At 50.0% G+C, this 27,099-nt stretch overlaps 1 protein-coding gene across 2 annotated transcripts in view; it reads left to right on the plus strand.

Moving 5' to 3' along the window:
* GALNT18 (polypeptide N-acetylgalactosaminyltransferase 18) overlaps window positions 1-27,099 on the plus strand; it is a 358,416-nt gene that overhangs the window by 142,071 nt on the left and 189,246 nt on the right. The gene's annotated exons all lie outside the window — the stretch shown is intronic.

Below are 27,099 nucleotides of genomic sequence, written 5' to 3' on the forward strand. Positions count from 1 at the left end.
ATAAACAGGACCCCTGGGGTGTAATTAAAAAAGCATCTGTATTTCTGATATCTCTGTCCTTTCAAACATCCTCAATAGGAGTAAGTCTTCCACCTCAGTGGGGTGAAAATTCAGACAGGACCAGGACTTTCTTTAATTAAGGGGCAAGAATAAGTCATATGATTACTTTAAACCAAAGTACAGTCTAGATTCCATCATTAAGAGAGTACTGCTGCTGCTGCTAAGTCGCCTCAGTCGTGTCCGACTCTTTGTGACCCCATAGACGGCAGCCCACCAGGCTCCCCTGTCCCTGGGATTCTCCAGGCAAGAACACTGGAGTGGGTTGCCATCTCCTTCTCCAATGCATGAAAGTGAAAAGTGAAAAGTGAAAGTGAAGTCGCTCAGTCGTGTCCGACCCTCAGTGACCACATGGACTGCAGCCCACCAGGCTCCTCTGCCTATGGGATTTTCCAGGAAAGAGTACTGGAGTGGGGTGCCATTGCCTTCTCTGTAAGAGAGTACAGGGCTATATAATCATGAAATTTCACACTTGGTTTGATGCTGATTCTTCTCTAAAGGTTCTGCAGTCCAAGGAGGGACAGGGCAGTCCTGCTTCTCTCTTTCTTCACACCTCCTTCCTTATTTGCTAGCTGTGCTCTTCCATCATTCTGGAATGGAGGGAGGAAAGTGGGGCAGGTAGGGGGAGCAGATGACAGGATCTCCCTAACTTAGCTGATACTGTCTGAAGATGGCTTTGTACCTTCTTCATCTGTCAGACATGGAAGATGACTTTGTTATTATAATTTTCACGAGTTCTCTGGAGATTACCCTGCTGGACCGGGTAACTGACACTTTCTTGACAGAGGCCATGCCTAAGTTTTAGCTGTCTCCTCCCAATCCTTCCATAGTTTTGATCCCCATAGTGGCTTATGGAAGGATCCCTTACATTGGCTAGCTACCTTCTTGGAAAGGAGACCTATTAAAATGACAGCAGACTGACATTCCCTCCCTGGGTTCCATGTTTGTGCACCACTGTCCTGCTTTTGAAGGGGGTGGGGGTGGTGTTTAGTGGTTGCTTTAGCTTTCTCAGGCATGAGACATCAGTTATGAGCCTCCTGTGTCCCCCAGTTGTAGAGAACACACACATCCGTACTGTAGATGGTACCATTGAAGCCTCTCTTATTAAGCTTGGTTTGGGAAGTAGGTCATCCAACCTTTCCCCTTGACAGAGACCCCCAACTCAGAAATCCTCTTCAAAAATCCTCTCTTTCATCTCTAACAACCCAGTCCTTTCTAACCACCTACTTTAATGTTTCCCCACTAGTAAGTAAAACTCAATTTGGGCATCTGGTCTCCATCACGTCTTGGTGCCTTAGTGAAGACTCCCATCTTAGCATTTCCTGTTACACAGGCATCTTCAAGAATCTGCCTCCCCTGTGCAGTCCTGTCATACCATCTGAAAGTTGCTATGAAATAGCCATCTCCAGTATCTATTGGAGTAGATAGATATTGGAGAGATCTATCTACAATAGATAGATATTGGAGATAGTAGTGGGTAGTGGCTCCTGAAGGAATCACTGGGGGACTGGAAATTTGATTCCTTCAGAAAGAGTTTCCTGGAAAAAGGACATTGCAATTAGTGAGCTGAAAGCTCAGCCTGTCACTGGTGCTGTCAATAGCAGAGCAAGAATGCTGGGTGATGCTTTATGAGCCAATAAAGGAGGATGCCACAGCACCTCCAGAGTGGTGGCAAGCACATTTTATTTGGTTATCTATTGCTGTTAATTTTATAGGCTATGGGGAAAATTTCTCCCTTCTGAATGTGCCCAGTTAGCTCTGTTCACCCAAGAGGAATCACATTCCCTGGCTCTGAGTATTCCTGAATATGCACAAGAGAAAATAGAAGGAGAACGGAAAGATATATTCCCAGGTGTGAACAATTCTAGCTCCAATAAGTCAGCTATTGCAAGGGTAAGAGCCTGGGACCCCAGGGAGCCTGACTCTGAAGGGTGCCATCTCCGTGCTGTTATTGGTGTCTAGATGGCCCCCAGTTCCACTGCTTTCCATGAGAGCCTTTATGCTGAACTAGTGTTATCAGCTGGTTTGGGGGCAGCCTAAACGAATTGATTTCTGATTTCCATGGGCCTGGCTGACAGATATAAAGGGGAAATATGACTCTTGAACTCATATGTTGAGAGAGAGCCTCCAGGGGACAAGAAGGGAAAGCTGAATAGAGAAGACACTTACGTCTTCTCCATGTCCATACCTCCATCATCATGAGCATGTCCCCATTCAGGAAAGGAAATTTCGACTTTAGAGGTAGGTCATGAAAACCGTGGCTCCCCAGCTCTGCTCCTAGATTTGGCAGCTGTTGCTTCCTCTGGTGTAGACAGTGGAGTCAGGGTCTGCATGGTTTGGATTTCTATGGAGTCAAGGTGTGTGTGCGGCAGCTGAGTGTGGACCATGACAGTGGCCACCCAGAGGCCATGGGGCACTGGTTTCACTAGAGACTCCCTGAAGGAGGCCTTTTGGCACTGGGAGAGTCAGACTGGCTCTTTTCTAGTTTTCTAATGTCACTTATTCTGCCTGAGGCTGCGCATCTGCTGAAAACAGAAGAAATAAAAGTTGGACAGGTACAACAACTGTCCACCTTTCTCCTTTCAGAACTGGCTAGTGGTATCACTAAGTCCCATACCGAGCAAAAGCAACAGAATCCAGCAACTTCTGGTCAAGTTTTGAAGGCTTTGTTTTAAAGGATGCCTTGGATTTTAACATTCATTATCACTAAAAGGAACAAAACTCAATTTGGGGTCTTGGGAACTCCAACTCTAAACTCTTAGGATGTCAGGAGTCTGGCTCTCAGGTTTTCACCCTGCTGTCTTAATGAGGTTGATTGTTTTTTCCCCTGAGCACCTACCTGTGATTTTCATTAAAAAAAAAAAAAAGAAAGAAAGAAATGACTCACATGGATATTTAGAAGGATATCACTGTAGTAAGTAAATGTTAGCAGGCTCTAGAAATATGATAATTATCAGCTATTTGAGATGCAGTGACTGTGATATGATAAGAAGATATATTATGCAGGTAGAAAGCACCCAGAGAAATGACAGAAAGTAGGATTATAAGAAGAAGAAGAAGGAGATCTTGTTTGGCTATTCTCTTTGTTGTGATAAAATTAAAGTGCAAGGAAATTGGAATTTATATGTTGAAATTTTCATAGTATTTAGTAGTTCATATCTGTTTGTTGAATAAATGCAATGTCTTTCCATGAAAGGTGCATCACTAGAAATAAATAGATAGACAGACAGACAGATGATAGATAGACAGACAGACAGACAGATAAATGTCTGTATCTATATATTTGACCTATGGGAAATCTAAGACCTCCCAAGCCTTGCCTCTGTTCCAGCAACTCTTCCATGGTTAGGAACCTCCTGTTTCTTGATCTTCAATGTTTGTTAAATGAATGAATGAATGAATCTACCTCCACTTAATTTTAAAGCCTGATGTTTCTACTTCTAAGAGGTAACTTAAATCTGGTTACTTCTCTGTATCTCAAACTACCAGCCTCATCCAAGGCCTTTCTTGCCTGGCTTGGTCTATAGCTCGTAACTGGCTTCCTCCCATTCATTGTCTGATCAGAATGAGCTTTTTCATATATTCATCAGCTCATGTTGTTCCTTTGCTTGTGAAAGTGTTAGTCACTCAGTTGTGTCTGACTCTTTGTGACCCCCTGGACTGTAGCCCACCTCTGTCCATGGAATTCTCCAGGCAAGAATACTGGAGTGGATAGCTATTTCCTTCTCTAGGGGATCTTCCTGACCCAGGGATGGAACCTGGGTCTCCTGCATTGCAGGCAGGATCTTTATCATCTGAGACATCAGGGAAGCCCCTTTGCTTAAACCCTTCAAAGTTTTCCCTTGCTGTTGGAGCAAGACCCACACTCCTTACCCCAACTTACAGACTCCCATGTGATCTTTTCCCAGCTTCCAGTCATGCTGGCCCATTTTAGCTCTTTGGGCCCCCTTGGACCCCCTTAAGCTGTAAGACTCTCATGCATACTGTCTCCCTTGCCCTGCAGCCCATTCTTCTCACCCTTCGTATACCAGCTCAAATGTATCTTCAGCCTGACCTGTTCCGACTAGTCTGACTAAAGCAGCACCTCCCTTCCAGGTTTCTCTTTATTATGCCACTAGGTCTATTTCCTTCATAACAAGTGTCACAATCTGCAATGACCTGCTTGTATTCTACTTAGTGTCTGTCTCCATCAGTAGAATGTAGGCTCCATGAGGCAGACATGCCTGGAAAGTTCACTGTCACAGTCATAGCACCTGGCACTTGACAGGTACTAGGTGTTCAGTGCTGACCGAATGGCCTGGGAGTGAACTTGCTGCTGTCTCCCCCAACATACATGTCCACTTCAGCCTTGCAAAAGGATGACCCTGCTGCTGCTGTCCCTGGAGACTTCCTTTAGAGACGGTAGCTAGGACGCTGCCAGTGACACTCACATATTTCACCGGGCACTGTCTGTGTGTGCTGTCACCTTCCGGGCTGAAATGAGCCTTCTGGAATCCCCGGGCTTTCTAAATGCTGTGAATATACAGCATTAACCAGGTCTTGCATCTCTCCTGAATAGCTAAGACATCTTTATGTTGAAATGCAGATTCTCTACTGAAAGGCAAATCTTTCATTTCAAACCTTGGAATAAGACGGGGTTTGTATTTATAACGTAAGTTCTATACGAGGGCATATTCTGGGCCCAGAGCACTTTCATTTGATTGCTCAATAAATACATTTTCACTCCCGTAAGCTCTTGCCTCGGAGTATTTTGCACTGAGATAGTCAAATAAGTGACGGTAGCCCTATTGAGTTCTATTTAATTCTATTCAATAATGTTCTGTATGGTTCCAGGGATTTCCTGGGCCTTTGTATCTCAGAGATGGTTTGAGAGTATCTTGTCTGGGGGGGTCCAAAGAACTAAAATGGGACCAGTGTGATGGAAGCTTCTTACCTCATTTTCTTGCTGGGTGTCCCAGGCAGGTTACCAAACTTCTCTGAGCCTCAGTTTTCTTGCTTAGTACAGCTCCATAAGGATTCTACTTTTATGTGCCAACTCCTGTGACGTGGACATTATGAATATCATCTCAGGTAACCTCAAAATCTCACAACAGAGTGGGTGTGCTCATCAGAGTGAAAGGAAAGGGGATGTATTGAAAGAAAGCCAGGGAATCGGAGCAAGAAAAAGCTTGCCTGGGGTTAATGTTGCTACCCCAGTCACTGGCACCCTTATAAGTAGCCAGTCACCACCTGCCTGTCATGATAGCATGGAGAGGGAGGTCTTGGACCAATGCCATGTCAGACTGGACCAGCACTACCTGCTTCCCTGATTCTCAGATGAGAAAATGAAGTCATAGAATGGCACAACTCATGTGAGTTGTGTTCATTTGTCCATTCATTCATTCGTCAAACATCTGTTGGGCCTCTGTCATGTCCTAAGCCCTAGGCCATGTCTGGGGATGAAGACATATTTTGGGGACACAGTCCTGGCTTCAGGGAATCCCTGCAACCATGAGCAGAATTGAGGCCCAGCCAACCAACCAAGGATGAGAGGAGGAGGCAGTCTGTGTAGACTTGTCTTACAAGAAGACTGGAATTGAAGAAGAGGGGAGAAATGAGAGGATAGGGTGAGGGGATCCAAGAAAGGTTTTATCAGGTGAGGGGGACTGGGGCACATGGGTGATGTCAGGACACTGATCCAGAGGAAAGGTGAGGAATGAAGACACAGTGAGAGGGTGACAACATATGTGCGGCGGCTTTTGAGTGTGGATGGGGAGGAACCAAGAAGTCACTGGAGGACTCCCCAGCAGTCCAGCGGTTAAGACTGTGCTTTCACTGCAGGGGGCTTGGGTTCGATCCCTGGTCAGGGAACTAAGATCCTGCATGCTGTGCAGTGCTGCCAACATTGTTTTTTTTTTTTTTTTTAAGTCATTGGGAGGGATATTTGATTGCCAGGCAGAGGTTTTTAGGATGGGGACATGGAGGGGGAAAGTGACCCTGGACACAGAGGGTGAATACTGGGGCCACAGGCGGTTGGGGACTGCAGAGGTACTATAGACACACCATGGCAGCCACAGGTCCTGGCTGTCCTTCCTGGTCTTTGAGTGTGGGGACAGGCCCTGGGGAGATGCTGGTACAGGCCAACCATAGCTAGGAGAAGCTCTCTGGAGGAAGGGAGGGGTCTGAGAATCTGCCAAGAGACCCAGCTAAGGAGGTCCTAACCAGATTTTCAGTTGATGTTCTGTTCTCTGCCAGTATCTCAACTAGCCCTTGAGTAGAAAGGAGTCAGAGAGAGATTGCAAGATCAAAATTCTGCCAGTGTATAGTCATCCTATCACTGTCCTCAAGGCTATGCCTGAGGAATAATGGGGTCTACAGAGTGGCCACTTACCCAGACAATGGCATGGAGGGGAGGCTCTTTTTCACACCCTAATGATTGCGAGGAAGTGAGGTGTACAGAGGAAGGTAGGGGCTTTTTTCCATCTTCTGAGAAGGTGAAAGTTCCCAACTACAGGCCAGGCCACAAACATGGGGCATGGCACAGTAGAATTTCCTCTGCACCAACAATAGGAACGTGCACAGACAGACGGACTGTAGATGTAACTGAGTGCCTGGGGTCTCAATTCTGGGAACCTGGAGCCGAAGACTTGGCCCTCAGCCTGAGAACCCCAGGTCTGCAGGCTCAGGGACACAGCAAGAATGGCAGTGGGGGCCAGGTGTGAAACAGGGTTGGCCCTGAGCCCTCCCAAGGCAGGGAGACACTTTGGGCACAACTTCAAAACCATCTCCATCTAGGTGTCACTGTCCATTGCCAAGGGAACCTGAGACACAAAAGCAGATTGGAAAGACAGTATTTCTGGCTGTTGGGGGTGGTAGCCATTGTTTGGTCTAAGCAGAGGCTTAAAAGGTTCGGAGCACAAGGTCTCATGTGCCTGGCGCAGGGCAGAGACCTCTGCTTGGGGATTTGCTTCTCAGTCCTTGTGTGTGTGTGTGTGTGTGTGTGTGTGTGTATTTTGTAACCTGTGCTGCAACAATGACCTTGGTCGTACTCGCTGACACTGATTGGGTGCTTACCCCATCCCAGGGACGGTAAGTGCTTTCCATCAAATGTTTCATGTAAATGCTTTCCATGAAATGTTTCATATACTCTTCCCAGCTCTTAGGAGGTAGGTTTTCTTTTTATCCTTTTCCCACATCTGAGTAATCTGAGGTGCTGAGAAAGATTCTAGCATTTGCTCAAGGTCACACGGGTAATGAGTGGCAAGCTGGGAGTCAAACCTTGGCCTGTCGCATTCGGTGCCCATGGTCTTGACCACTCTGATGTGCTCACACATGAAATGGATGCTGAGGGTGGCTGAGTGGCATGTGGAATCAGTGCTGTGAAAACGCTCACGGGGAAGGGTGCCTGTTCCAGGGTGCGCCTGCTGACTCACCTACCTCGAGGGCCCCCCAGGCTCCTGAGGAAAAGCCTGGGCTTCCGGTGAAGGGGAGGCTGCAGACAGGAACAGCGAGGCCCTTGTGGTGCCATGAGGTGTTGGAACCGTGCTCATAATGAGGGGGAGGTTTGCAGAGCTGCCCAGATGCCTTTCATCCGCTCCCTCTGTGAAGTCCTTGGGAACAGTCTGGGGCCCTAATTTGAGGCCATCATTAGCACTGTGCTGTCTGAGACAGTCGTTTATACAACTCAGACAGCCTTTCCTGGCTCCCAGGAGCCAAAAAACAATCTCCTCAGAGCTGGCTTACTGGCAGTCATGTGGAACGCTGCGTTCTGTCAGCGTGTCTCCAGAGGCAGCAATCATGCCTGCTACCCCGCTACCAACATAGCCTCCCGCCAACATACCCCGCTACCAAGCCCTGGCTGGAGCAGCAAGCCCCAATGACCCGCTGTCAGTCTGTCCATCTGTCCAGCCAGCCAGTCCATTGTGACATGATGGTATCCAGTAGTACACCTGGTTACCTGTCCATCTCATACCTGAGTGTGAGGTTGGAACACTGGCGGGACACCTGGTTACCTGTCCATCTCATACCTGAGTGTGAGGTTGGTACACTGGCAGGACACCTGGTTACCTGTCCATGTCATGCCTGAGTGTGAGGTTGGTACACTGGCAGGACACCTGGTTACCTGTCCATCTCATGCCTGAGTGTGAGGTCCATCTTATACCTGAGTGTGAGGTTGGTACGCTGGCGGGACACCTGGTTACCTGTTCATCTCATGCCTGAGTGTGAGGTCCATCTTATACCTGAGTGTGAGGTTGGTACACTGGCGGGACACCTGGTTACCTGTTCATCTCATGCCTGAGTGTGAGGTTGGTACACTGATGGGACACCTGGTTACCTGTCCATCTCGTACTGAATGTGAGGTTGCTACGCTGGTGGGACACCTGGTTACCTGTCCATCTCGTACTGAGTGTGAGGTTGCAGGGAGGCTCCCTCATCTCTGTATCCCTTCTGTGGTTCCCAGACTTTCTCCAGCACTAGCACCTGCGGAATCTGCTGCAGTGGCTGCGGGCTAAACAGGCATTCTCAAAGTAGAGGGGGCCACTTTGATTTATAGGGGTGCTGTTTGAAAAAGCTCCCAGTTCCAAGAATTCTGCTAGCAGGAAACACAGGGAAATGGGGGTTCAGTGAAGAGCCTGTGCGATCCTCCCACCCCCAACTTGGCCTCTTTTACTCTCCAGCAACCTCCATGCAGCCTGGGCTCAGCAGCTCTGTTTGTCAATGTGTGTGTTCTAGGGAACACTGCATCAGAAACACAAGAGGAGATTGTGGTGCAGAGGAAAGACTCAGAATATCAGAACAGGCTCAGCCTTTATGAGAAATGCATGGCAGGAGGGAGGACCATAGTCACCAGTGTGGAGCTGGGGCGCTACAACTCCAGGCCTGGAGTGCCTTTCTTTTCTGTATCTGTATATCCAAGTGCCTTCCACGATTTGCCCTTGGGAGGAAGAGCCCTTTGATGCCCAGGTTGGGAAAATGAGGCATCATGATGCTCAGGTGAGGAAAATAGAGCTGGCACCATCAGTTATTAAACTTCCAGAAGGCTTTTTGGAAGAAGGTAATGATACTACAGTGCTCCATCTGAGAGACGGAATAGTATTTGTCCAATAAACATTTACGGAATATAAAAGGATTACAGTATTTGTTAAGGGGATGAAACACTAAGGACTGCTTTGTCCTTTGAAATGTGCAATGGTTTGAATTGACATGAAGTTCTGTTGACAGGGAGGAGCTCATTTCTTAGGACTTGTTAATAATTACCCTGTCCCAAACCTTCTGCTTGGCTTCCCTGGTGGTTCACCAGTAAAGCATTCATCTGCATTGCAGGAGACTCGGGTTCAATCCCCGGGTTACGAAGATCCCCTGGAGAAGGAAATGGCGACCCATTCTAGTCTTGTTTAGAAAATCCCATGGACAGAGGAGCCAGTCAGGCTATAGTCCATGGGGAATCAAAAGTCAGACACGATCGAGCCATTGAACCAAATCTACTCTAGAATCTTGAGGGGTGGACCATCTTGGAGTGAATTTGTCTTTTCCCTAGACTTTCCATATAACCTTTTGTATACACACTGAAGTTTGGGAACTGTTCCCCAACCCAGTGGTTCTAAATTGGCTGTGTATTGAAATCACCTGGAGAGATTAAAAAAATGAAACAGAACTATAAGGATGCCTGGAACCCCACCTGCAGAGAATTTGAGGAGGACAGTCTGGGGTGGGCCTGAACATTTGTGGCTTTGTTGTTGTCTGCTCCCCAGTTGGCACTGGTGTGCAGCCAGGGTTGGGAACTAGGGTAAGCCACAGACTCAGGGACAGCGCCCATCTGTGCTCTGTGTGTGAGTGTGTGTGAGTGTCTTCTGGGCCGGCTCCAACCCTCAGAGACATTTATGGCCCGGACCTGGGCTCACTCCAGGATACTGAGTGATTCCCTCTGACGCCTCTGGTTGGCCATCAGATAGGCACGGCAGCCTCTGCTGTGTTCAGAGGATCTTTCAGGAGTCCAGGAAAGAGCCTCTGGCATTGCCGCTCCGGGCTCTGGGTCAGATAAGTCCTTCTGAAGGAGCAGAGGGCAACAGCTGCGTCTGGAACCAGCCCATCCTGGGGGTGTTCCGATTATCAAATGGTGGAGGACAGCCTGGGGGAGCAGCACCTGATAGAGGGTGCCACAGAGCCGTGAGCCTGACACTTGGCATCAACTTCTGTATATTAGTGGAAGAGCCAGCAGAGCCCTCTCCTTGCCCGCCCACCACCCCCATGGACACACGCTCACACAGGGGCGCCTGTCTTCTCACAATCAAGAGCTCCCTTCCTCCTGGATCCCAGATTAGGAAGATGTTCTTCTCCAGACACACTGCCCCCATTCAGAGATGGTCAGTTTATTTTCCATCTTTTATTAATCACAGCCACATATAGCTGTTAAGCAGGGCGTCTGACTCCCAGTTAATATTTTTCCACCCTGAGTCTTCTAGAAATCAAACTCAAAGCCAGGGAATTGGGTCCCTTCATTGTGCATGTCCTTATTGCTGGGCCTTTTTGTAACATTTTGAAGGCCTCAGAACATCCTGCCCAGGCCCCACTTCTGAGATCAGATGAGATGGGGTGCATTCAAGGTGGTGTAGCCATAGATCAGGTCTCAGGTCCTGTCCTGTCTCCCTCTCACTTCTGGCCTCTGTGTTCCCTTCAGCAAATCCCTGAATCTAATGGAATGAATGGTTTTGCCTCTTTCTCTCCCCAGGGAAATGAGACAGGTGAACGCATGAGCCTGTGGGGTTCCAACCATTTTTTCAGCCAGTGACCCTTTCTTTCAAAAGTTTTCTATGCAAAATTCTAGGAATTTAGGACTCAAAGCATTATGGTAAAGGGACCTCAGGTCTCCCTTTCCCCCAACACAGGGTCCACTTTCCCCAAAGGGGGGTCCACAGAAGCTCTTGAAAACCACTCTTAGCTAGGTTAATTGTGGGGAGGGCATCTTCTCTCCTATGGGGGGATTCTATATCAAAGTCTTGGGAAAGTAGTCAGGTGGCGTGCATACTTTGAAAAAGTATTCCAAAATGGCCATTATTTTTGTTTTCGATTGTGATAATTTATTTTCAAATTTCAAGGAATATGAAAGTAGGAATTTTTAATATTTATGAAAAGGAGACATTGATTTATAAAAGGCTGCAATCCATTGATCTAGATCATTGTTCTACGAAATGCTGGTCACAACCCATTAGTAGGTTATGGAATCAATTTCCTAGTTCATAACCAGCATTTGTTCTTTTTTTTTTAGATGCGCTGCTAGGTCTTCGTTGCTGTGTGCGGGCTTTTCCTAGTTGTGGGGAGTGGGGGCCACTCTGCAGTTGTGATGTGCACACTCCTCGTTGTGGCGGCTTCTCTGGCTGCAGAGCACAGGCTCCGGGTGTGCAGGCCCAGCAGGTGTGGCACATGGGCTTAGTTGCCCCAAGGTATGTGGAGTCGCCCCGAACCATGGTCGGACCTGCGCTCCCCTGCGTTGGCAGGTGTATTCTTAACCACCAGACCATCAGGGAAGTCCCCAACATTTGTTCTTAACAAAATAGTGTAGCAAAAAATAGAATATACCAGTGTTGGTCACACATAGTAAAGCTAAAGACTGTTTTGTAAATTGTGGTTTCCCTTACGTGTGTTTACATGTATGCACTAGACATCAATGTAGTGAGTTATAAAGAACACTGGTCTGGATGGATGGTTCCTGTGGTCCTGGATGGATGGTCCTTCAGGCTCTGACTGCCCCATGTCTGCATCTGGGAACTTTCTGACCTGCTGTGCTCAGCTGTGCACTGTCAAGGAATGCAGGGACACAAGGGCTCAGAGGCAGGACTTCTGGGCAGGGTGAGCCCCTCACCCCAAGAGAGCCCAGCACCCCCACACATCCCTCAATTCCACTCCTCCTACTTGGGCCTGGCAGAAGGAAAGGTTAATGTGGCACTGACCTTGCCCAATTCTATGGTTCAGGATGCTAACTGTGGTATATCTTATACAAGACAAGTGGCATATATGTGTGAGGGGTCTGGGGGCTTCTTCTTTGTGACTCCCAACAGTGGAGGGTCTTGTCACCTCCAGGCCTCTCTGGTTCGTGGGGTCTGCCTTCAGGACCCTGCCTGAGCTACACTTCTCAGCCTCACACTCCGGGTTGTCTTGCTAAGGTGCCCGCCCACTGGGTCATGAGCAGAGGCCAGCCTGGACAGCTCCCGTGCTACAAGGAATCCATAGGGTCTCCCTCAGAGTAACAGCCCCCTAGGAAGGGAATCCCCGAGTCCTAGCCCCTGGGCTGCATGTATGACAGACCAACCTGGCCGGAAAAGGCACTGCCTCCCACCCAGCTCCCCAGTCAGACAGATCCATCCTGATGCAGAGGCTCTCACATTTGGGCACTGGGCTCCCCTACTCCCGTGCAGCTTTCCCGACTTCCCTTACTCTCCTCACCCTAGCAGGAATGGGGGGAGGAGCGGGAGCAGAGCCTGACTTTCCCCAGGAACCTCACCCCAGGATACCAGCGGGCTCTGGGTCCTCTTGTCCCATTAGGGAAGGTATAGGAGCCTTCCCTATAGCTACCTGTTCTCAGTTACTCTGTATCCCTGACTCTGGTGGGAAAGGTGAGAAAGCAATGAGCAGCCACCTCATAAACGCCCCACTGTTTGCTCATAGTTCTATCCTAGCACCCAGCATAGTACCTGCCCATAACTATAGCAACCTTTGCCAGGGATTATATAGCACATAGAATGTGAGAGGCTGTCTTACTAATTTATTCAGTCCCCACGAGGAAGCAGGTAGTGTGATTATCCCCAATTTTCCACGTTAGGAAACCAAGGCACAGAGAGGTTAAGTGACTTATACCAGGCCACATAGCTAATGAAGAATGAAGCCAAACTGCAGCTGTGTGGCTCAGAGGTCCTGGACTTCCCCTCCAGACCAGGCTATCTCTGCACAGTTGCATCTCGATGCAGTTTGTTGATTAAGTGAATTAACTTACATTTGTTCCTCCAAATGCATAGAGTTTAATTTCTACCTCTCTGTGGGTACCCAGAAAAGGTAGGGCAAGCCCCTGTGTCTTTTTCAGTGTGCCAGGGCCCACCAGGGCACTTCTTTTTAAGCCACCCATCCAGAGGAAAGGGCATTAGAGTTGGGTGCCTCTCCTTCTTGAAGAGAAGGATATGCTCATGGATCCGTTAGAGGCCGTGCATCCCAGTGCCCTCTCTGGCAATCCACCAACTGTGAGGTGTGGCATGACGGTAGAACCTGGGCACCCTAGGTTCTCTGAGCAGACCTTTCATCCTCAGATCTGAGACTGAGAAATTTGGGCCTCCCAGAAAGGCTGGCTTGCCCCCCACCCCCACCCCTCCCCACCCCTGTGATCCTTTCTGGGTGAAAGAACAGGCTTTGTCTTGCACCTTGAAAATCCATTAGAACAGCAAATGCTCCTGATTGTGGAGGTCCCTGAAGGAAGTCTGGACCCTGTTGGTAATCCTGAAGTGCACCGTGGTGCACGAGGCAGGAGCTTGGATGCTCTCCAAGGCCCCCGGCTGACAGAGATAGATAAGTGTGGGACCCCTATTCACTGTGTCCGGACATGTAGACTTTCTTTGTCTGAAGCCCTTGATTCTTTTATCTGACTCTGAGCCGAGCCCACCTCCATCCTCTGCCTCAGGTGCCCATGTAGCACGACGGGGTTGGTAAATTAAGAATTTACCAGATGGAAAGGTCTAATTTTTTTCTTCCTTTCAAAATCACAGGCATAACGGGGTTTTTTTTTTTTTTGCACACATTCTGCTGGACACATGCTGCATCCATAATACAGAACGTTGAGACATCATAAAGGTTTTCACATCTTTCATGTGATAAATATTTTTACCGTCATGCTTGAGAAATGGATTTTGTTTGAAACGGCCTATTTCCTTTGATGGCTTCTTTGACATGGATTCAAAGCCTTTCCTGGTCCTGCAAGAGCCTGGGGTTGGGAGGGCCTGTTTGTTAACTTTTTTCGAAGGACAAATCCACTTCTCTTCACTGAAATACAGCCTTGGCTGCCAGGGCTGGGAGATTTACGACTCAGAGCAACCAAGAAAAGATGTCCAGAGAGCCAACAGCTGCTGGGAGTGGTGGCGCTTGGCCCTGGGGCCCCCACAGCCCGGGTACCCAGGAGCCTGTGACCACACCCACCGCCCCCCCTGACCCAGGTCCTATGGATCCTTCTCCACTGGCAACTGCACTTAGAGATGCAAATGTGGCTGTTGAACCAGAATGCAACCCCATAATATTTCTTCATGCAAGTTTGTTTTTACAAGTGTTCTTCTCTCATCTTTGAAATGACACATTTTAATGGTCTTCCAACATGCAGTGAGCAGCCTCTTGGGACTAGAGAAATCTGTTTTCAGAACGAGCCTTTGTAGGCTGCTGTGGGCTGCTGTGACTCTGTGTGTGTGTGTGCATACGTGCACCCCTGGATAAGGATACAGCTGATGATAACTGAGCAAAACAGGAAGCCTGCTGTCCTCTGGGAGCCTGGTGAATAGTCCCGGGCTCTGGTGATTAATACCCTCTCCCTCCACACCTGCAGTGCTCCTCTCACCTCCCTGCCAGCCTGACGTATAGGCTGCAGGTGCATCTGCAGATCTAGACCTGGGCACCAGCCTTGGTGAGGAGTATCTGAGGGAGGAGCTGCTGATCTGTCCAAGGTTTGGGCTCTAGGGTTTGGCGGCTTCAGAGGTACTGGGTAGACTTGGGGGTCCAGCAGGTTGTCTGTCCCTAGCACCACTTTGCGGAAATCCTCAAGGGTAGTAGAAGATGCACTGAGAAGCGAATGAGGGCACTCAGAGGCTTGATCTACTTACATGGTCTAAGAATCAGCTGCTACCGAGCTGTATGACCTTGGGCAAGTCATTTTAACCTCTCTGGACCTTAGTTTATTTATAAAATAAAAAATTTGAACTAGAGACCTAAGGATACAATTGAACATTCTGCTTCACCAATTCCCATGTGAGCTAAACTATCTTAGCATCATGTGAAAGGGTCTTAGAGATCATCACATCCCACTCCAGGAAGTTTACCCAAGAGAAAACTAAGGCCTGAAGAGAGGGAGGGACTTGCTCATTCTCAGGATGAATAAGCGGCAGAGTCAGGGCTGGAAGGAAGCCTGTGACTCCCATCATCTCTACAGCCTGGTTCTCAGAGTGGGGCCCCTTCAGCAGCTTCAGCATCTCCTGGGAATTTGTTAGACATGCACATTCTCAGGTCCCACCCCAGACCTGCTGCTACATCAGAAACCCTGGGGGCGGGGCCCAGCATGAGCCATGGTGCATCAAGCCCTCTGGGTAAGTCTGATGTTCATTCATGAAGGGGAACCACTGCCAGACAGCACACGGCTGCCCCTTTAAGACCAGAAGAAAGACACTGGAAACCCGCAGGCTTCCAGAGAGGCTGAGACCAGAGAGAAGAGGGTAAAGTAATATTACAGAGGACAGGGACACACTCTTCCCAGCTTACCTCAGGCTGCAGGTTTCCCAACGCAAGGACTCTCCTGTAGCCTGTCCCACACCTAGGAGCTGCAGCTGTTGCAGGCAGTCTGAAGCTGGTCCGGGTTGTAGACCGTCTTGCTGCAAAGGAGCACATTTCTTTCTCCCTGTCGAGCCCAGCTGTTCCCATCTGCGTATTTGTGCCAGGAGAAGCATGCCACTTTAACGTCAACAGGGTCACCAACTAGTTCATCCCAAGAATTGATGTGTGGAAACACTGTGTTTTATGTGTGAATGGTGAGGTGTATATTTAGTAGAAGTCTGGGTGCTCAGCTCCAGGCTGTCAGCTCTCAGGGAAAAAAAAAAAGATGGTATGTGCTTCAGAGTTCATTATATCTCCTAGGCAGAATTCTAGGTTTAAAGGGTTGTTTTAAAGTAGCACATAATGGCACCTATAAATCCTCGTTCCTAAGGTATGTACATTTGTCACTCCCTAAAATGAGTTTTTCACATGTTCTTTATGTGGTTGGCTCAGAGCATAAAAACCTGGACCTTTAATGGCTGCTTTCATTCTGCATAATTTCTAATCAAGTCCATTTCCATTTCCATGAGCATGGATGCACACGCTGAGCTCTGGCTGTCCCTACCTGCCAGGCTGTCTCAGCTGTGAGCTCAGCCACACCCAGGCCCACAGCCCATGGTAGAGGGCATGGCGGTCCCAGGCTGGCAAGGAACCTGGTGTGAGATTTGTCTGCCTGCCAGAGGCCATCACACGGTATCTGGAGTCAGACGAGTTCCTGTTTCTTGTCTGCCATGTCAGCCCAGAATGAAATGACTAGTGCTTCTCCCTAGACCCCTGACTCATTCTCTGGTTTCTTGTTAGGACCCGTCACACTTCTTGAACCCCAGCCTTCTCATATCCTTCCCAGCCCCTCCCAGAAGGGCAGGCCTGATTCCTCTGTCCTCTATTCTGGCCTTGCTCAGGATCCTGTTTTCAGTGACTTGAACACCCAGGATCATAACTACCTTGGTCCCTCCCAGCTGGGGCTGAATTAGGTGGGCTTGAGTAGTGGCCCATGAGGCCAGTACTAGGAGAGTAAGAGTGGGCCTTCATACAATGAGGCTGAGAGGTGTGTCATAGCCAGCGTCCTGGAGGTGGATGCTCTTGACCGACAGGCAGATCCTGGCTAACACTCACCCAGCTTACAAGCTGCCAGGCTCTGCTCTGAGTGCTGGACACAGGATCCCTTCTCCATTTCTCACTACTACCCTACAGAGTTGCTATTGTTATCCTATTTACTAGTGAGGAAACTGAGGCACAGAGCAGTTATGACCTGCTTAGTAGATGCAGCAGCCAGGAGCCAGTCTCTGCTGCCTCTGCACCAGGGGTCAGCAACTGCAGCCCAGGGGCCAGAGCTGACCGGCTGCCTGCTGTAGAAACACTCTTTCTGGAACAAAGCCACACCCATTCATTTACATATGATCTATGACTGCTTTCAAGAAACCAGGGTAGAGTGGAGTAATTATAACCAAGACCTCGTGACCTGAAAACCTAAAATACTCACTACTGGTCCTTTACAGAAAGAGTCTGCCAACCCTCGCATTACATCATACTGCCTCTGATGACTCCCATGAAATCTAATGCAGATGGTTTTAGGTATCTGCCAGTATGCAATTTCTCAGATTCCCAGATGAGAAAACTCCCAAAACAATAGAACTGCAGCTTCAGGGAGTTTTGAAAGCCAGAGTTTGGGGTAACCAAACTCACCAATTCAAAGCACAGCAGTGGAGGCAGGGCCGGCAGTGAGGAGCCGGTTGGAGACGAGGATGGTTCGGTCAGAGCTGGTGGGGAAGAAGCAGGAGGCAGGAGGGCAGTGGCCTCGGCACATGCCTTGCACCTCCCGGGCTCTTGTTTGTTGTTCATTAGTGGTGCATGAAGGAGGCAGGGCCAGGGTGGCTTCAAGGTCAGGGGCGAGGCTCCAGCCACCTGCTGCCCTCATGTGCACCTGCCTCCTTCAGAGAGCCTGACTGGCAGCCCTGCCCTTGGTTTCCTGGGTGTGTGTCCCCTCGTGCAGTCCCAGAGCCATGTCAGGGAGGAGACCACCACTGTGCTGAGAGCTGGTCAGCTCTCAACAAACGTGAATTGTCATTCCTTTGCCTCTCAGGGTTCCAACCCTGAGAGCAGAGTATTAGAACCACACCTTTATAAAGAGCAAAACCCACAATGATGGACCTCTTACTAGGTAAGACAGAATAATGTGCCTCCCCACACACACGCAAAGATAAGTACATCCCAATCTCTGGGGTTTGTGAATGTTAGCTGATACGGCAATGAGGAGTTAAGGTTGCAGATGGAATTCAGGGTGCCCATCAGTTGACCTTAAAATAGGGAGTGTCCGGGATTGTCCAGGTGGGCCTAGTGTAATCATGGGGTCCTTCAAAGTGTCAAAGGGGATCAGAAGTCAGAGGGATGCCACATGAGAGGAATTCAACCCACTGTTGTTGGCATTGGCCATGAAATAAGAGGGTCATGGGCCAAGGACAGTAGGTGGCCTCTAGAAGCTGGAATGGGGGATTCAAGGATTCAAGAATTGTCCTCTAGGACATGCAGAAAGGAACACAGCCCTGCCAATACCTTGATTTTATTCTAGAGAGACCCTGTCAAACCCTTGACCTCCAGAACTACAAGATAATACATTGGCATGAAGTCACTAAATTTGTAGACATGTGTTACGGCAGCAACAGGAAACAAATCCACCGGCCAGGAGTCTGACAGTTTGCGAAGCACTTTACTGATGCCAGCAGCTCGCCTTATCTTCACAGTTAGCGAGAGGTTTTATTATCCCCATCAAACAGACAAGCCGGCTGAGGTTCAGGGAGATTGACGAAGGTCACACAGCCTGTCATGGGCAGAGCTGACTCTGGAGCCCCTGAGGGAGGCTGTCCTTCGCCATGCAGGCCTGGCCCTGCCTGGTCAGGAGGCCTTCTGTGGCAGCCACTCCCCTTCCCCGCAGTGCTCTCCACGTGCCAGAGGAAGCTCTCCCTGTGTGTCTTTTCCACAGTGGATAAAGTTGTTCTGCAGAGGCTTCTAATGGTGTGGGGCCTGAGACTGTCAGAGCTCTTTGCTTCTGATTATCTCCAAGCTCTTTCCTGCCAGATCCCACTGCTTTCTCTTAGCCATTCTTAGGATTCCTGGAAAAGAAAGCCAAATTGTGGGGGCAAAAGACCTTCAGCTCATGTCAGTACTGCGTCTCTAAAAGTGGAGAGGAGGGGAGACCCTCAACTCAACACAGTACTTTGCTTCCTTATTATTAGGACTCTTAGCACATCAAAGGATGTTTTTAAAAACCTGAAGATCTCCCCTTGGGAGCCCAGGTACAAGTGGAGGCCTGATGCCTTCCTTTTCGAGGAGTAAGAAAAGCATCATGGTGACGTTTGCAAGTCCTCCTTTTTTTCCCCAGTAGAGCCCAAACACTGGGTTCATCTCACAGAGCAGGAAACGGGGATTTGCCCCGTGTTGGAGGGGAGGGTGGACTGAGGCTTCCTGCCTCTCAGGACCGCCTGTCTCCCCCAGGATCTCGGTGCCTCCCTCCAGCTAGGACAGGCCCAGGGGCACCACTTTGGATCCAGGGCTGGGTGTTGGAAGAGAAGTGGGGAGGGCACACACCGTGGAGTGTGGAGGTGGCACTGCAGAGGGCAAGCAGAAGCAGTCAGGACTAGCCGCTGCTGTTCTGGGGTGAACCACCCCATGTGCGGAGGTGTGAATCCTGCCTCATCAATATTGCTCCCATGGATGGAATTTGAGGATCTGAAGACACTTCCCAGGCTTCCGGGCTTCTCGGGCGAGGCCCAGGCATCAGGCTGTTTAAGTGGGAACAATGGTCCTTTATCATCAGCAGGGAGCCAGCCAGCAGGTGATACTGAACACCAACAACGTACATTTCTGGATATTCAATTAGCCCTTCTCTTTTTAACACCAAATAAAGCATACAACAAGACATCTCAAGAACGGAAAAAAAGTTTTCTAGGAATCACTTAACTGTACTTTTGAAACAGGTGAATTTTATGATATGTAAATTACACCCTAATAAAGCTGTTAAAAAAAAAAATAAAAGGAGTGGAAGGAAAGGAAACTGCTTTAAGAATTCTTATCTGGATATTCAGCACTGCCAGCTCCATTATTTCATGCTTAGCCTTCATCCCTCCAAAAGCCGACTTCACAGCGGCTCCCCCCACCAGCCTGGCAGTCTCTTCCTGTTCCACAACCAAGGAAATGCAGACTTGAAGGGCTGGACTGTGGATCTAATCCAGAGAAAATGAAGACCAGACCTAGGAGAGTAGGAGAAGGAGGCCCCAGGACACTCCGGGAGGAGGACAAGGCGACAGGACCATCTGTGCTTGTCCCCCAGATGTCCTCTAGACATAGGGCCCCAGTGCACACAGCAGGCAATTACCTGGGACATTGGCCTGCCTGTCCTGCTTCCTCCCTGCCTCCCTGTCCCTAGACTATGGATCTCACCACCAAACACCAAAGCTTCAGCTCTGAGCATGGCCCGAGGGCAGAAACCGAAATAGCAGGCTATAGGACTGGCTGCAGGGCAGAAGGCAGACCCTCTCGCCACCCACCCTCAAAGTCTTCTTAACTCTGCCTTGAAGAGGAGCATATAGAGAACTGAGAAAAACCATTAAAAAAAAAAAAAAAAGAGGGCTCCACTGCTTGGGGAAATATTCCCAAAGGTGCCCATATGATGGGATCAGAAGCAGGGCTGCCACTTCCAGTGAGCCCTAGTCCAGCTTAAGCAACTGGCTAACTGGCCCTTAGCGAAGAGGGCCTCGTCCCAGGTGGCTCAGTCTGTCCCCCAGCAGAGCCTGGCCAGTCCTGCTGTCCAGCCCCAAATCACTTTGACCACCAGCAGGGATCGAGCACGTGACCCCTTCTGTTGCTATTTTAAGATTCATCTTAAAGTCTAAGGAGCAGAGTCGGGCTCAGGGAGAGGTCTGGGCTACAGCCTCTTCTGCAGCTCCTCCAGCCTCAGAGTTTCCACTGAAGGGCGTGGTGGGAGCGGACAAAATGGCTCAGCTCCAAAAGACAGGGATCCTCAGGAACGTGGTCCTAGAGAGGACAGGCCATCAGAAATGGGAGGGGCTGGGCAGCATGGTAATGTCTGCTTCACTCCAAGACCCATTTTCTTTCTACTCCATCGTGCAGTCTTGGCACCGCCCAGACAGGCAGAAGCAGCGGGGAGAGCCTTCACTCCGGCTGCTCCCTGAAGCAGCCCTCCTCACACAGGTATTCCTCCCGCTTTCAGCATCAGCGGCTTTAGAGGCCTCACAGGCCTTGATTGGGTCTCCAGATGGCCTCCTTGTGCCTGGCTGGCGAGCTGGGGCTCAGGCTCAGAGCTGCAGCCTCTGGTACATTCACTGCTTGGAGCTTCGCAAGCTGCTTTCCTGCCCCAGTTCCCTCCTGTCTCTGTGAATTAGCATGGAGGCTGTCAGGACCTGGATCTGCAATTCTCCGCTCTCATTAGTGGGCTGCATGTCAGGCTCTGTGGGCCTATCTCTGGGACCATATCGTGGCATTTCCTGGATGCCTTCTGTGATCCCTGGCAGAACTTTCTGGAAAACAGGTCATGCGTAATGAGGCCTGGGCACTAACGTGGGGAACAGATGAACTGAGTGAAAGGTCTCCAGAAACCCATAATTCTTTTTCAGAGGCCTCCTAGGAAGGGCGCGAGCAAGTAATAGTCAAATTGTACTTAACTAGCAAGGCAGAGACACTAACCAGTTGGCATAAATGCTGGTCACAGTGTGGAGCAGCTGGGATGGGGAGGCAGAGGCTGGCTGGTAGAAAGATCTGGATCATTCCAAGAAAAGGGCCAGAGCAGTTGGGGTAAGAGGGCCACATGGAGGGCCTCGGGGAAGCAGCTGTTACCAGTGCTGTGAAGGTATTGCAGTGGGTTAACAGCTGCTGTGAACCAGTGCAGACCAACTTCAGCAGCCTCTCAGGGCCTGAAGTGCTCTAGTCCTCAGGCCAGACAGTATATCTCTCCTACAACATAGAGGCTGGGCTGTGCTCAGGAGTACAGTTTCAGCATCAAGCTCTTTCCTGTCTCTGAGCTGCAGTCTCCTCTCATCTGTGATGGGAATGATAGAACCTACATCATGGGACCACTGCAATGGCCTGGTCTTACCACTGGGCAGGGCCAGTGCAGTGGAATTGGGGTACAGTGTATGAGGGGATCGGCTTCAGGGGCAAGGTTTTGCAGTAAACACCCAAGATTAGCCTGCAGTCCCCTCCTCATTGGACCTCAAATAATTTTTGAATGGCACTTGGCCACTTTGGACAGAACCTTTGGTGATGGCTGGCAAGTGGCACCTTTGCATACGTGCTTGAAGGTTCAGAAACTATTTCCAAATCACATGGCCAGTCGGGCCTTTCGGACTTGCAGTGTGTGTTGTGGTTCTTCCTTCCCCATTCACTGGCCGTCCCAGGCCTGCTGAGGTGCTGGCAGCTCCAGTTCTTGTTCTGTAGTTTTTGCCCTGTTAGAGCCATCTGTCCAGAGGCCAAGAAGGACCATTGGCTATGGGAGGTCATGAGCAGAGAGGGGCAGAACACGGCACTGCCCCCCTCAACCAATGAGTCTCCAGTGAGTGTCCTCCATGAGTCGGGCCCCACTGGGGCCTCCCTCCTGCCCACAGCACGTGGTTGTTCATAGTGGGTCAGGGGAGGCAGAGGAATAGCTCTCCTGCCCGAGCATCACACAGGCGCCGCTTGTGCCCTGTGTGTGACCATCTAGGGAAATGGCCCTTCAGTGTTCCCTCTCAGCCTGCTTCTCCCTGGGACACAGACGAGCGCAAGGCTGGGTGAGGAGTGGGCTGGAACCACAGCCTCCGTGCTGCGCTCAGAACCCTCCAAACATTGGCTCAGCTGCCCGGCTGAGTTCCTCGTGTTCTTCTCATTTGTGCCATGAATGAGCTCGCCCGGGGAGGCACTCAGCCCCCTGAATATACACGTCTCTCAGGTCACCCCTTCCGTGAGTCAAGAGTGAACCCCAGCGGGGGCCATGGCCCATGTTTGCCCTTCGGGGACACCTGATCATTGGGTGAGAGACCTCTGTGGGTCTTGCGCCTCACCAGATCTGTCTGGACACCTCCAGACCCCTGCGGAGGACCCAGCCAGGCACTTCCCTGGGGTCTCTTTGTCACCCTAACTGTGTCAGACATGTTCCTTCTTATAGGTCTGCTCTCTTACTGGAGAGTGCGAGGGGTTGAGTCTAGGACTGGTTAATGGGAGCCCACTCTGTCGACATGGACACCCTTCATCTGGGGCTACACAACAGCAGCATCTTCCAGAGCTGGGACCTCATTCATCTTCCTCACCTGAGCTCAAGAAGTGTCAGTGGAGGAGCACCCTGGCGGGCTGTGGGGCTGTGTGTGTCCTTAGCCACTGCCGCTCCCTGTGCTAACATTTCTTACATGCTGGGCACCGTGCTAAGCTCTCGCATGGACCTTCTCATTGAATGTGCACCAATAGTCTAAGAAGAAGGTACTATTGGTACCCATTCCACTTTCCAGATGAGGAACTGAGGTGCAGCTAAGCTAATCCGGTAAATGGCAGAGCTGGAGTATACATTCTTTCTCTACAGCCAGTGCTCCTAAGGAAACAAGATGAATGGATTAGCAGAGTCACGTCCTCTTTACCTAAGGGATGTCAAATGTGAGGTGTAGAGCAGGGGTCAGCGTATTTCTTCTTAAAGGGCCAGAAAGTACATATGTTCCACTTTTCAAGCCATATGGGTCTCTGTCATACTCTGCCTTTGTTGTCCTGAAGCACTATAGCTAAATTTAGAGCAAGCGAATATCATGTGTTACAATAAAGCTTTATTTATGTAAAAGACGGTGGGCCAGATTTGGCCCTCAGACCATAGTTTGCCACTTGGCGGTGCAGAGGAAAGCGTCAATGCCCCTGACAAACTGGGTGACCTCAGATTAGTCATTCAGCTTCTTCATCTCTGGTTTCCTCGTGTCTAGTAACTAACTACTATGGAGTACTGATTAACCGATTTGTTTTGAAATGATGGACTGATCTCCTTGTAAGAGCCACGTACTCTGCTGGGAGCCACAGATACAGCAGGGAACAAGACAGATGTCCTCCTGCCCTCATGGGATCCAGCCTGTGAGCATGACAGAGATAACCTTGGGTAAAGACATCAACCAGCGCTGTGCTTGGCTCAGGCAGAAATTCACCAAATATACCCCCTCTTCTCCCTGTCCTGCCCCTGACTCATCATTCAGAACCCACCGCCATCAAATATGTTGTCCTTTGTACCATACTGAGTAAAAAGGCAAAAGCACGTGCTGGGACCCAGGACTTTAATATGTTTATAATCCATTTTCATGCTATACTGGTCTAATTGTGAATCATAATTTTTTCATTAAATGACCTGATTTTACTTGATAATATCCGTTTAGGTATGTGAGAGCAGTAAAACTCCATTTGTGTTAAATATTATATGTGTGATTCAGTTGGTTCACTCATTTAGATTTTTACTACTCCTGAATCCAAACAATGAACCATCCATCTTTTTAGAAAGAACAAGGACCTTCAAGATCAGGTGAGCCCTGTATTTCCTTTCGAACACACCAAGTCGAAGGGCCAAGGGCAGCCTGAGCTCTGGGATGGAGCTTTGAGCAGCACCGCAGTCCCAGAAGTTCTTGCTTTGTCATAGAAATGCGCACGTAGTTCGCATTTTACTCCTTTAAATGTCCTAATGTGTTTAACATATCTGAGTTTCCTCCTGCATCTTTAAGGAAAATTGGCAACTGAGATGACAGGCAGTGTTCACCTTTGGAATTCACCTGTATCCAGCCCTTTGCTCTGTAGAGGCAGTGCAGCCTAATGGTTAGGGCCACTGCCTCGGGGGACAGACTACCTCAGACTGCATCTCAGCTACTTCACGTCCTCCTAAGTGAAGGTCAAGGTTCTTATCCTCTGTGCGCCTCATGTTCACTCTCTCTAGAATGGTGACAGTGGCAGTCCCCACCCTGTAGGGGGGAAATGAGTTGGTAAGTGGAAAATGCTTATGGCAGAGCCTCACTCATGGTAAGCACTCAGCAAGTGCTAGCTGTGATGGTTATCCCAGGAGTTACATGGATCTCCAGTGTGAGTATATGCCCAGGACATGGCCCCCAAAAAGCAGAGGTGCTTACACACGTTCACCCAGCACCTGCGAGGGCCAGCTCCGTGGGCACGAGTTTCGGTGTCTCCTGACTCGAGTCTCTGGCGCTGGTGTGAGTGCCAGCTCTGTGGGCACGACTTTTGGTGTCTCCCTGACTCGAGTCTCTGGCGCTGGTGTGAGGGCCAGCTCCGAAGGCACGAGTTTCGGTGTCTCCCTGACTCGAGTCTCTGGTGCTGGTGTGAGTGCCAGCTCCGTGGGCACGAGTTTTGGTGTCTCCCTGACTCGAGTCTCTGGCGCTGGTGTGAGGGCCAGCTCCGTGGGCACGAGTTTCGGTGTCTCCTGACTCGAGTCTCTGGCGCTGGTGTGAGTGCCAGCTCCTTGGGCACGAGTTTCGGTGTCTCCCTGACTCGAGTCTCTGGCGCTGGTGTGAGTGCCAGCTCTGTGGGCACGACTTTTGGTGTCTCCCTGACTCGAGTCTCTGGCGCTGGTGTGAGGGCCAGCTCCGTGGGCATGAGTTTCGGTGTCTCCCTGACTCGAGTCTCTGGCGTTGGTGTGAGGGCCAGCTCCGTTGGCACGAGTTTTGGTGTCTCCCTGACTCGAGTCTCTGGCGCTGGTGTGAGTGCCAGCTCCGTGGGCACGAGTTTTGGTGTCTCCCTGACTCAAGTCTCTGGCGCTGGTGTGAGGGCCAGCTCCGTGGGCACGAGTTTCGGTGTCTCCCTGACTCGAGTCTCTGGCGTTGGTGTGAGGGCCAGCTCCGTGGGCACGAGTTTCGGTGTCTCCCTGACTCGAGTCTCTGGCGTTGGTGCGAGTGCCAGCTCCTTGGGCACGAGTTTCGGTGTCTCCCTGACTCGAGTCTCTGGCGCTGGTGTGAGTGCCAGCTCCGTGGGCACGAGTTTCAGTGTCTCCCTGACTGGAGTCTCTGGCGTTGGTGTGAGTGCCAGCTCCGTGGGCACGAGTTTTGGTGTCTCCCTGACGCGAGTCTCTGGCGTTGGTGCGCTCCTCTGCTTTCAGAATCAGGCGCTGTCTAATTTGCAAGGAGCGGTGACAGCGCCTCCGTCCATGACATCCTTTGTGCACCTCCAGTGATGGCGCTTCCTCTCCCGGGAGCACCCCTTCTGTGACAGGAGTGTTCTGGGTGCTGGAAGTGTCCCCCTCTTATTCGCAAGCCTCCTCCTCTTCCCAGATGGACACTTCCAAGAATCTGTCAGGAGGAGGTGGTGGTATGCCGCTCTGAGCTCTCCGGCCTTGAAGACCAAGTGGCCCTCCCTTTGCCTGTCTCCAGACTGTACCTTTAAGTTACCTGACATAAGTGTGTTTGCACCTCCTGGCTCCATGTAGATAGCTGAAGGGACTTTGGCAAGTGTCCTAAGCCTGTCTCTCCTGTTCTGAACCCCCTTCTGCTTTCTTCCTGGTCCCTGTCTCATTCCAGGCTCCATCTCTTACTTACATCATGTTTATGAACATGAAAGGCCAGTCCAGTGGCCTTAGCATCCCTGTCCAATTTCTGTGATTGCTGGCATTTGAATGGTGGGCCTGACTACCTGGTCCCTTGGAATGAGTTCTATAGTCCTGACCAGTCAGCCTGTGTCCTGGCAAGACCTACTCACTATCCCTGTAAAAAAGGGACTTGACCCTCCAGGCTGCCCTTACTATAGCAACCCTGTTATTGTGCGCGTACTCCGAAACAAGTGTTTCATGTACATTATTGCATGTAATCCTCACAGATCTCAGGAATGAGGAGTAGGTATTATTATTAATATCCCCACATTGCAAGTGAGGAAATCAAGGCGTCAAGAAGTTGAGTGTTTGCTTATGATCATATCGCCAGTGAATAGTGGGGCAGGGATTTGTTTGAATCTGTGTCTATATAAATCCAAGCCTCTGCTCTTGTAGTAATAATACCCCCTCCATTTTCTTGGAAATTTCCAGGAGAACCATGAGTTCTCTTGATGTGGTGTGAGCATTGCCCCTACAAAGTCTACCAGAGGTCCAATGAGCAGTGCCCAGAGTGTGTGGAGATTTGGGGATGGTCTGTCTATCCGCTGTGCCAACGAGCCCCTATCCTGAAGCAGCAGGAGGCAATTTGGCTGAGGGTCCTAGCAGTTAGGTGAATCTCATAGGGTGTAGCCAGGAAACTCTCAGCAGGACCAGACAGTGGAGAGAGAGTGGACTGGCAAGAACTGGACAATGGAGCAGACACTCAGCTTGGGGATCCGGGTGTGGGACAGTTTAGGACTAACAGGGAATAGGGGTGTGCTCTGGGGAAAGAGAAGCAGAAACCCCATTCAAGGGCTGGGCCCAGTGCCTGATGAGAAGGCAGACTGGAAAAGGAGATTCTGACATAAAGCCATGGGGCATCAGGGTCACACCCACTGGCTTCCCTGCGGACTCTGCTGGGTGTATTTCCATATCCATTG

Source organism: Bos javanicus, chromosome 15 (genome assembly GCF_032452875.1).
Source record: "Bos javanicus breed banteng chromosome 15, ARS-OSU_banteng_1.0, whole genome shotgun sequence".
Taxonomy (NCBI): Eukaryota; Metazoa; Chordata; class Mammalia; order Artiodactyla; family Bovidae; genus Bos; species Bos javanicus.